This window comes from Falco rusticolus, chromosome 5 (genome assembly GCF_015220075.1).
Source record: "Falco rusticolus isolate bFalRus1 chromosome 5, bFalRus1.pri, whole genome shotgun sequence".
Lineage (NCBI taxonomy): Eukaryota > Metazoa > Chordata > Aves > Falconiformes > Falconidae > Falco > Falco rusticolus.
In genome coordinates this window covers 10292519-10301685 of record NC_051191.1, presented here as the reverse complement: position 1 = coordinate 10301685, position 9167 = coordinate 10292519, and positions in this window count along the sequence as shown.

Sequence of the window (9167 nt, the reverse complement as noted above, 5' to 3'; positions counted from 1 at the left end):
AACCAAATATTTTTCTTTCCAGGGGCAGACATTCTCCAGTCAAGTTCAACTAAGTGGCCCACAAGGGAGCTGTCTCTGTTTCCAAGCTAGCAAGATACATTTATGAGCCGGCATCAGTAAATAAAGTAGGCAAGCTACAGCCGTCCTCCAGCACTTGAGGTCACTGAGCAATTCCAGAATTGTGAGTCAGCAATTTAATGGAATTTCCTATTCACATCAGTAGGGCACATTAGAACATATCACAAGCCAAAATACTGGATTCTTAATGCATTCCTAAAAAAAAAACCAACAAAAAAAAAAACCACCCCCAAGAAAACATGAATCGGGTTTCTCTGTCTGGCATCTCTTACATAATTGTTTTGTAATTCTGCGCAGGAGTACAGAGAGGTTCAGAGAGACCTTTGACTATGAAATACGGTGTGCCTTTTAATGAACTCTGCAGCACACAATGAGCCATATACCTGGTACGAGCCAAGGCCAGTCAGAGAATTTGATCATTGTCTAAAACAGAGGGACGCAGCAAGGGCAAGGAGAGGTGCCAGGGAGGGCCCGTGAGAAAGCAGCCCTCCGTAAGGGCATGGTGACAAGGGACCACAAGGCGATTCTCATGAGCAGGCAGAATAGGTTCCCACCTCAAGGGTTAGCTGCAAACCCTGCCAGTCCTCTGATTGAGTAGGCATGAGGAAAATAAAAGTAGAAAAACGGTGCTTGGTGGGAAGAGTGTGGGTTTATCCTGTGGTGCTACTTAATGGGTACCACACTGTATAAGAAATTTCGTAGAGGTCATTTTAGCTAAACAAATTTATAATTGATTACCCAGCCATTGCACGTCACTACACAGGAAATGAATGCATTGCTTTGAGATCTAACTTTTATTCAAATACAAGACCATATGAATTTTAAAAAAATGCAATTATAAAACACTACAATCTATTCTTGGAAATTACCTGTTGTAATTTTAGCTCTAGACAACAATGACAAATTACAGTCCTCATTTCAAGGATATGAGATGCATTACATAATGCAGATCCATAGTGTTTAGAACCATTAATCATCATCTTCTGGCAGCAGCATTTGTGTTAATCCTGTTTACAAAAGAAGAGACCTGCTCAGACATACTGTTTTAGGCTTTTCTTCTTCCAGTAAATATTCTTTAGAAGCAAACATTTGTAATCTGAATTTACGTTTAGCTTCCAAATGGAAAAATAGCCCAGATGTAATCACAGCAAAGAAATGTTGACATCTGTGATAAAAAAGAATTAAGAACTGTTTCTATTTTTACCAAATACTTATCTGTTACTATGTTAATTAGCAGCTAAATGTTGTTATAAAACTACAACATCATGTTACCTGATAGTTTTAAGAGCATACCTTAGGCAAAGAGTTTAGGGGCCATTGGATTTTCCTCAAAAATTTATAAAACACTGTCTTGGAAGTTATATAAAGTTCTTCAAGTTTTCTGTCAATTTTTTCCAATTAGATCCTCCCTTTCTATATACTGGACATTGTCAATCATAAAGTACCAGATTTCATGGCTAACGGAAGTAATCCTTAATGTTAATGATATCAGGATATAAATATAATCAGAGTCAAACTGAAATAATATGAGTTTATAGCCATATATAATCATAAATATTTTTAATTAAATATGTCCCCTGCTAATGGAAGATGCTCAATACCAGGTTAGATCAGGAAATGGTTTTTTGGTTGTGTAAAACATCTTAAAGCTTCCTAAATATTCTTTTTCCTTATAAAATGACACTAAACCCTTTCAATGTTATGGATGCACAGATACAGTCTGGCAGTGAGAGGCAGGGATTTACCTAGGCTGTCAAAGGTTCAGGTTCAGTCTGCAGGTCTGCCATTCCTCACTGTCCCAGAAATCTGTGCCAACCACCAGGAAATCAACTTTGCAGTGGTTTTCCTAAGCAAGAGATGGAGTATGACTTTTTGTATCTGTACATTTTGTTTAAATTCTCTGCAACAAAGCCATGAAGTAACAAAGTACTCCGGTACCCAACATCCCAGGTAGCCAGAATAATCATTGGATTAGCTCTGTAGCAGTTTCTCTCACACCTAGCAGTCAGGGGACTAAGTTAAGTCTGCCCAACACCTAACTGAGGCAGAGAAGACTGCTGAATTTGCTGCTTATCTCCCAAGAGAGTTTCACAATCACAAAGCCATTACCCATTATACCCCTCACTCTCTGAGTTTTGCATTTCAGTAAAAGTCCTGCTGAAGCACCTAGGTTCTTGCAAATGCCTTAGTATATAGTCAATGAGTATTTTCCAACTAAAAAAAAAAAAAAAAAGTTTAATTGAAGAATTCCTAGTCAGGTGCAATCCCAAGCGTTCTGCGTTAATCTTTAAGGGCAGAGATTCAGAGAAGATCCGAGATTGTAACTAAGTGGAATACATGATTTCTTATTACTAGGGAAAAAATACTTTTTGTTTCCAAATTGAATTGTGGTTAAAAAGTGTAGTAATTTTATTTGTTTCCTTATAAATTATTGACAGTTAATTAACACTAAGGAGCTTGTTTCTTAATAAAAGTATGTTGCCTTTTCACATTAGCTTAGAGTTGCTGACATCCTGTAAATTCAATTTGTGGCCTCCTATGAAGTAGCTCTCTGTTCTGGTAAAGCCCTTAATTTTTATAACTTCTGTGATACCAACAAATTTAATAGGCAAAACACATGCAAATATAAAAGACTGGACAGCCCTGCAACCAACATGCATGAAAATGAGAGCTGGAAAATCTCTCAGTTAGAACCTTTTTGCCAAAATTAACTCTTTTGTGAGTAAGATCTCCTGCTCATGGTAGAAAAGTTGTTTTTGAAGTAGCATTCCTGCCACTTGCTACACTGGAAACATGCTGTTCATTGCAATGAATGCCAACTAATATGCCAGTTAAGTCCAAAGTGACTATGTAACTCTCTTCGTACATGCTGAAGTACAGTACTGACGCAAGGCGGATGTCTAACAGGCAAACTCTCCACATGCACTAAAAGAAAAGAATATTGCACACTTAAGATTTAGATTTCTTTTTTGGAAAGAATTGGCCTTGAAATACATAAGAATTATTGACATGTCTGAAAACCTGACACAAGATCACTCCTTCTAAAATGGATTGCAATGGCACTTACTGCCTGTTTTGTTTTAGCAGTGTGATTTCAAATGACCTCAGGCATACTTACATTAAGGGGTTTTGCATTCATGCAAACATTAGGTAATTTGTTACAATTATGGTATGTGCTGATGGCAAACCTTTAGAAGTTATCTAAAAAATACGGTAAGGTTACTCTACCAATGCATGAGATAAAAAACAAATAAGGTATTAACTCAGCCTGTGGCCACCTTTTATGCTTTATTTCTGTAGTAACCAACATGACAGGTCTCACCACATGTGGGACCATGAATTTGCATTTCAGAACAAAAATGATAAACAATAATAGCCTTAAAGTAAGCTGATACAAGTCAGTAGGGAATAATATTAGTTCATTTGTAAGCTCAGCAGATATATTTTTAATTGTGTTGCAAACTTGACCAAGGGTATGTAAAACAGGTATGTGAAATATTCGTAAAAGTTAAAAACATCACCCAAAAAAATGTCAATAGGACAGCTGGAGAACAGCTTATGTGCTCTACAAATTGTCTGTATTTTCATCAGTTGTATACATCTCTAATAAAATAATTATCATGTAAATTAGCTTCCCCAGAAAGATCACTTGATTGTATCTTTAGAGCTTCACAGCTACAATGTTATTACCATCTCCAATACATGCAGTAATAAGATTTCAAGAAAGTCAGTTGTTCCTCCTTTTTTTCCCCAAGTTTTGCCAAACATTATCACAGCAAAGAGGCAGACCTCTGTTTTACGCTAAATTCCAGTAGATCTTCTCTCCTTTGTTAAGAAGTTATGGTATTTCCATTCTGTCACAAGGGTCTAGCCTCTCCTGCAACTCCTCTGAGTCTGAACTCCAGTTTCTCAAGTGCCCTAATCTCTGCACAGCTTGTGCTTAATGATCATGAGGGAGAAGGTGATTTCTGGGTTATCCTCATGTATCTGACAGTGAATGCCCAGGAGCAGTGAAGATTCATGCCTGCCCTGCAAAGTCTGCATCCTCTTCTGCGGCAGCTGTGCTCCTTCACTCAATCATAATGTCACTATTTTGGCAAATTTCTGGGAGTATTTCCTTCCCCTGCTGCCGCTTTCAACTTTTTTGAATTTGGTCCAGAGACAAAGGAGGCTACAAGAACATCAGTTTGGGTGGAGGGCAATACAACTGCATTGCCATCCCCTAACTTTCAGCTTTTTATTTTTTTACCTGCTCCATCTGCAAACCTGAGCTCTCAGAGGACACATCTTCTAAGCAGCACAGGGGAGAGATGGTACCATATCCCACATTCTTCTGTGCCACTGACGATGACATAGCAGCCATTTATTGCATTTCTTAGTGGAAAGCTAGCAGATATGGACCTCTCCCAGCCACAAGAATGTGCTGACCTCATTGAAAAAAATATGGTTGTAAATCTGACAATTATTAAAAGGCAAAAAATCATTACAGATAAATGACTAAAGGCATTTGAAACTTAAAATTTTTACTAGAAGTGTTTAGTTATTAAAATAATTATTTTCATACTTTATTCCCATGCATGCCATGTGACCCGGCATTCAGGATTTTAAGAAAATCAAGTGAACAAACCCAGACATTGTGCAAGCAGCAAAACTGCTGAAGTTGGTTCCTTGTCCATTTGTGGCTTCCAACAGTGCCTAGTAAGTTAAGTTGCCCAATTGAAGCTTCTTCCATGGTTGGGGCACTCATTCCTCTTGAGTGTGGATTTTCTTGAGTCTAATAGGTGGAAGGTTCATATTGCAACCTTTTCCTCTGTGAAAGGAAAAAAAAACCTCCCATAACTATTAAGGACAACAGAGCATTTAAGGAGTACATAATTCATCTCTAAAAGAACGACTGTCCTTCAGATAGGTTGAAATTAGTCAATTCGATACAGGACAGAGTGAAAGGACAGATAAAGAAGTGTGCACACAAACATGTGCATTGCTCATATAAGCTTTATTTCCTTAGGAAGTCAGGATAAAACATTTCAGTGATTAATATATAAACAGCAATTGCTCATATCCTGCAGACTTTCAGGAAATAACTGAAATCTGCAAGTACATTTAACTGAGTCTGTAGCAGATAAAATTAACTAAAAGATGAAGATGTAATTGCCTGAGTCTGTATACAAAGTCAAGCTGAAAGATAAATGGCAGTTCCATTTTCCTGTTGACTGTTAAAGCAAATTAATTATCTAGGGTCATGGATTTGTTTCCAGAAATAGGAATGTGAATCTCAGAATTAGAGAGTTTGTAATAAGTAGAAAAGCAAAGCAATTTCTCAGATTACCATCCAGCCACAATACTTCTGGGCCAAACTTGCTCTTTTGAGGATAATTTCATTGAAGTGTGAAGTTTCTGCATAGTGCTGCACTAGATAAGGGTAACATTATGTATTTGATAGTCTCACCCAGCTATTTCCTAGGATTCAGCTTTGGATGGAGTTTCCCATTACATAAAGTTGATTGCCCAGAACAAATATGATCATGCTGTAACCCTTACATGGTGCTCAGTCTCAAGACAATTTAGTTATTTAACTAATGTCCTCCAATAGCCATGGTGTGTAGTACAGCAGGAATGATAGCTATTTCCTGCAGAGGGAGAGAGAGGCTGTGGGTGATGCCCCTACAGCAGCAGGAGGGGTGGAATATGGGAGACGGTGGGCTCCATGGCAGCTGGGAGTGACAGCTGGCCTGCGAGACTGGGAGGACTGGAAAGAATGGAAAAACAGCAGCAACAGCAGAAAAATAGCAGGCAACAAACAGGAAATGGGGAGGAATTACAATAAAATAGTTGAAAGCATGCGAGGAGACCAGCAGGCCTGATGCTGACACTGGCAGACAAAACTGCTAGGAATGCTGCGATCGACAACACATGCTCGCAGCAGTGCGCTGTGGTGAATGGATTCTGGCCCGCCAGACAGGACTGCTGTAGTGCGGCGGTAGTGGGTGCCAAAGAAAAGCGAACTGCTCCTCTCCAGTAGTTTAAGAGCTACCCAGGCTTGTAGTCGTGCAGAGGCTCCGTTGCACCACTGGTAGATGCCACTTTGCTGTCACTCTGTCTTAAAGTTCTGTGTGAGAGCAGGCTAGCCCTCCGTAACAGACAGGGTTTCCTTTCTGCACCGCATGCATCAGCCATCTTTGTGTGCAACAGGCAATGAGGCTCCCATACGAGAAACTGAAGCGCAGGAACCTACCAGTAGTAGCTGAGACCTGGAGCGTCAGTGTAAGGATGGGCCAGGTAGGTCTTTCCTGATTTTTTTGAAGCAAAGCATTAGAAACATTTCTTCTTGAAATCAAAGAAACAAAACATAAGGACTATAGGTCTGGAAACACTGGATTAGACGAAGTTGAAAAACAGAGTACTGAAGAAAATATGCAACTGTGAAAGTGCTAAATGGGTACAGAAAGCCCTGGAAATCATACAGCTTAGAAGACAAAATGGATCTGGAAGAAACAAGGGAAGGGAAGGACCAGCAGAGTCATAGCACGTGGAATACAAAGATGGAAAGAATGGAGGTAGAGATGTGTCAAACAACCCTACACATGCAAAGAGATAGAAGAAATCAAATAATAGAAAAAGGACGTTACAGAGATCTGGAATGGGTAAGGACAGAAGACAGATGATTTAAGTGTCTTAAACCCATCTGAGAAGTGTAAAATAGAACATAAATCATATTTTTAATCAGTTTTTTTCCTGCCAGTTGAAAACTAGTGAAACCGATGCAAACAATTAGCTTTAGGTAGATCACAGGGCAACTGTAATATTCCTTTGTGCCATCATTCTGCCTCAAGTGATGATACATGATTTATGTGAAACATTTGCTGGAGAAATGCCATCAAAATTAATAACATTATATCAACAGGAGAAAACGGCAGCTCCTGTGGCCTCCCTTTCTTTCCCTGTGCTAAGCAGTTCTGTTGTACAGAAGTGTTTTGAGCAATGTCGATTGTAATTCACAAATTGAGTTTCTTTTTACCTTGAGTTCACAGTTGGTGTTTAGTTCTTTTTCACTGTATTTGTATCCCAATAAATACTGTCATTAATCCATGCTTCCTTATCAGGAGTTGTTCTAATGAGGCTGTTATAAAAGTCAAGTTAATCACTAAATAGTGTTAATTCTTTACATTTATACACAACAGGAAGTTTTCCATTGTAAAAATAGTTTATTTTTTATGGTCTGAGTGGATAATCACTTCTTAAATGTCAGTTTAAACTCAGTTCCATCCATATGTCATGATAAGCAGCATTTACACACACAACTCCACTGAAGTTGGTGTGGTTACTCATTTAGACTATAAAATATGAATTAATATTGGCAGAAATGAAAAATGTGACAGTATCAAATACTGAAGACTACAGACAGATAAATAAGCTCCTGCTTGCTTTCCAATACACACTGAATAAAGTTGAATCATATTTTCATTTGTATTCTACTATGTAATCCCCTCCAATCCCCTGCTGTAAAAATGAACAATTTTTGAAGCAGCTTCCTATTTTTATAAAAGCCTCTCACATGTTCCAATAAACCAAGAAGTATAAATGGGGTCACTCATACCTTGAAGACAACAACCAGGCCCATAGTGTTTTGTCTTTGTCATTCTTCTGGTATGCCTGAGTTTCACCTTCCCTTTCCACTAATGCAGACAGTGCACATACTATTACTAAAGGGAATGACTGAGACAGGAGCTGTTTTTCTTGGTTTACATCATCTGGGCACCACAACACACAAGATCTAGATAAAAATACCCTTGCACAATAGCCCTCAGTGTGGATTTTGCTGGCTATTCCCAAACTTGCAATGATGAGGATGTGGCAAACTCATGCATGAAAACTGGAGCATGGAAGAAGTCACAAGGTCCCAATGTCCTAGTTGTCTTAGGATTTTGGTCGTGAAGCAAACGTTAAGAACTTACAGTATGACTGTTTTCCAGTTGCGGTTCTAACAACGGGGTCTTTGTATGGTATTTGTGTACAATATTGTTCTCTTAAAATCCGGCTGCATGAAATGTGCTCCCAAACATGTCTATGACAATTTCTTTTGTTGTTTTAAAAGCATTAAAGACACCACTAAGCATAAAAGGTGACCCCATCAATTCAGATTTCCCTAAATTCACCTAACTTTTCTGCTACATTAATATAGGATGTCATTACTTTGCTGTGCTTTTGCATGGTCTAAGTTCTCTTGCTGCATCAACCCTTTCACTTTAATAAAAGTGCAGGCATTTATCTTCCCAGGAAGGGTCAGTCTTGTATTCTGCATAACAAAATGGGGCCAAGCAATTTCTCACACAAAACTCCAAAAATATTATCATTCCTACACCAGTGTGTCAAAAGTTCTACATTAAAGAGTGATCTGTATGAGCAATAATACACAGATTCTTTCAACCAAGGATAACTGAGCTTAATGACGATATAAAAACTGTCCATTGGTATGTATGAGACTAGTTGATATTTCTGTTTTGGCAGTAGAGGCTACATAGCTAATGATGGAGCGAGTGTGGAAAGTAATCACTTTGGCACAGCACTTCTTTTGCAAAGTTAATAGTTATTGCTGTACCTTTTTTTTTTTCCTCTGTAATGACACAGGAATAAAAAAACCAACAAAAAAACCAACAAAAAAATCCATCTAGACCCTATGTATTTGAGCCATAGCTAACATCAGTCTTCATAAATGCTACACACAAAATTTATGCTTCAGTTCCCAAAGTTCAGTCATCCTTAGCTAGTTAACTGTTCACAACATTCGAACTTAAAACATGAGAAAAGAACGCCATGCTCCATTGACCCTGACACTCAAAAACATCCCACACAGATTTTTACTTAGGCTTGACGTAAACATATACTTTCTTTCCTTGTTTGGATGTATATGGCACAGATGAGAACATGAAAAGGCTATAAAAAACATGGTGGGAAGCTAGCCTATCCTACTGCAGTTCTTATGCTCCTGTACCTACACCTGACATCACACAAACTCCTTCTCCCAGTCAAGAACCAAATCTGGGTAAAAGCACCAGTCCATGATTAGAGCAAGGAATATAAGATAGTGA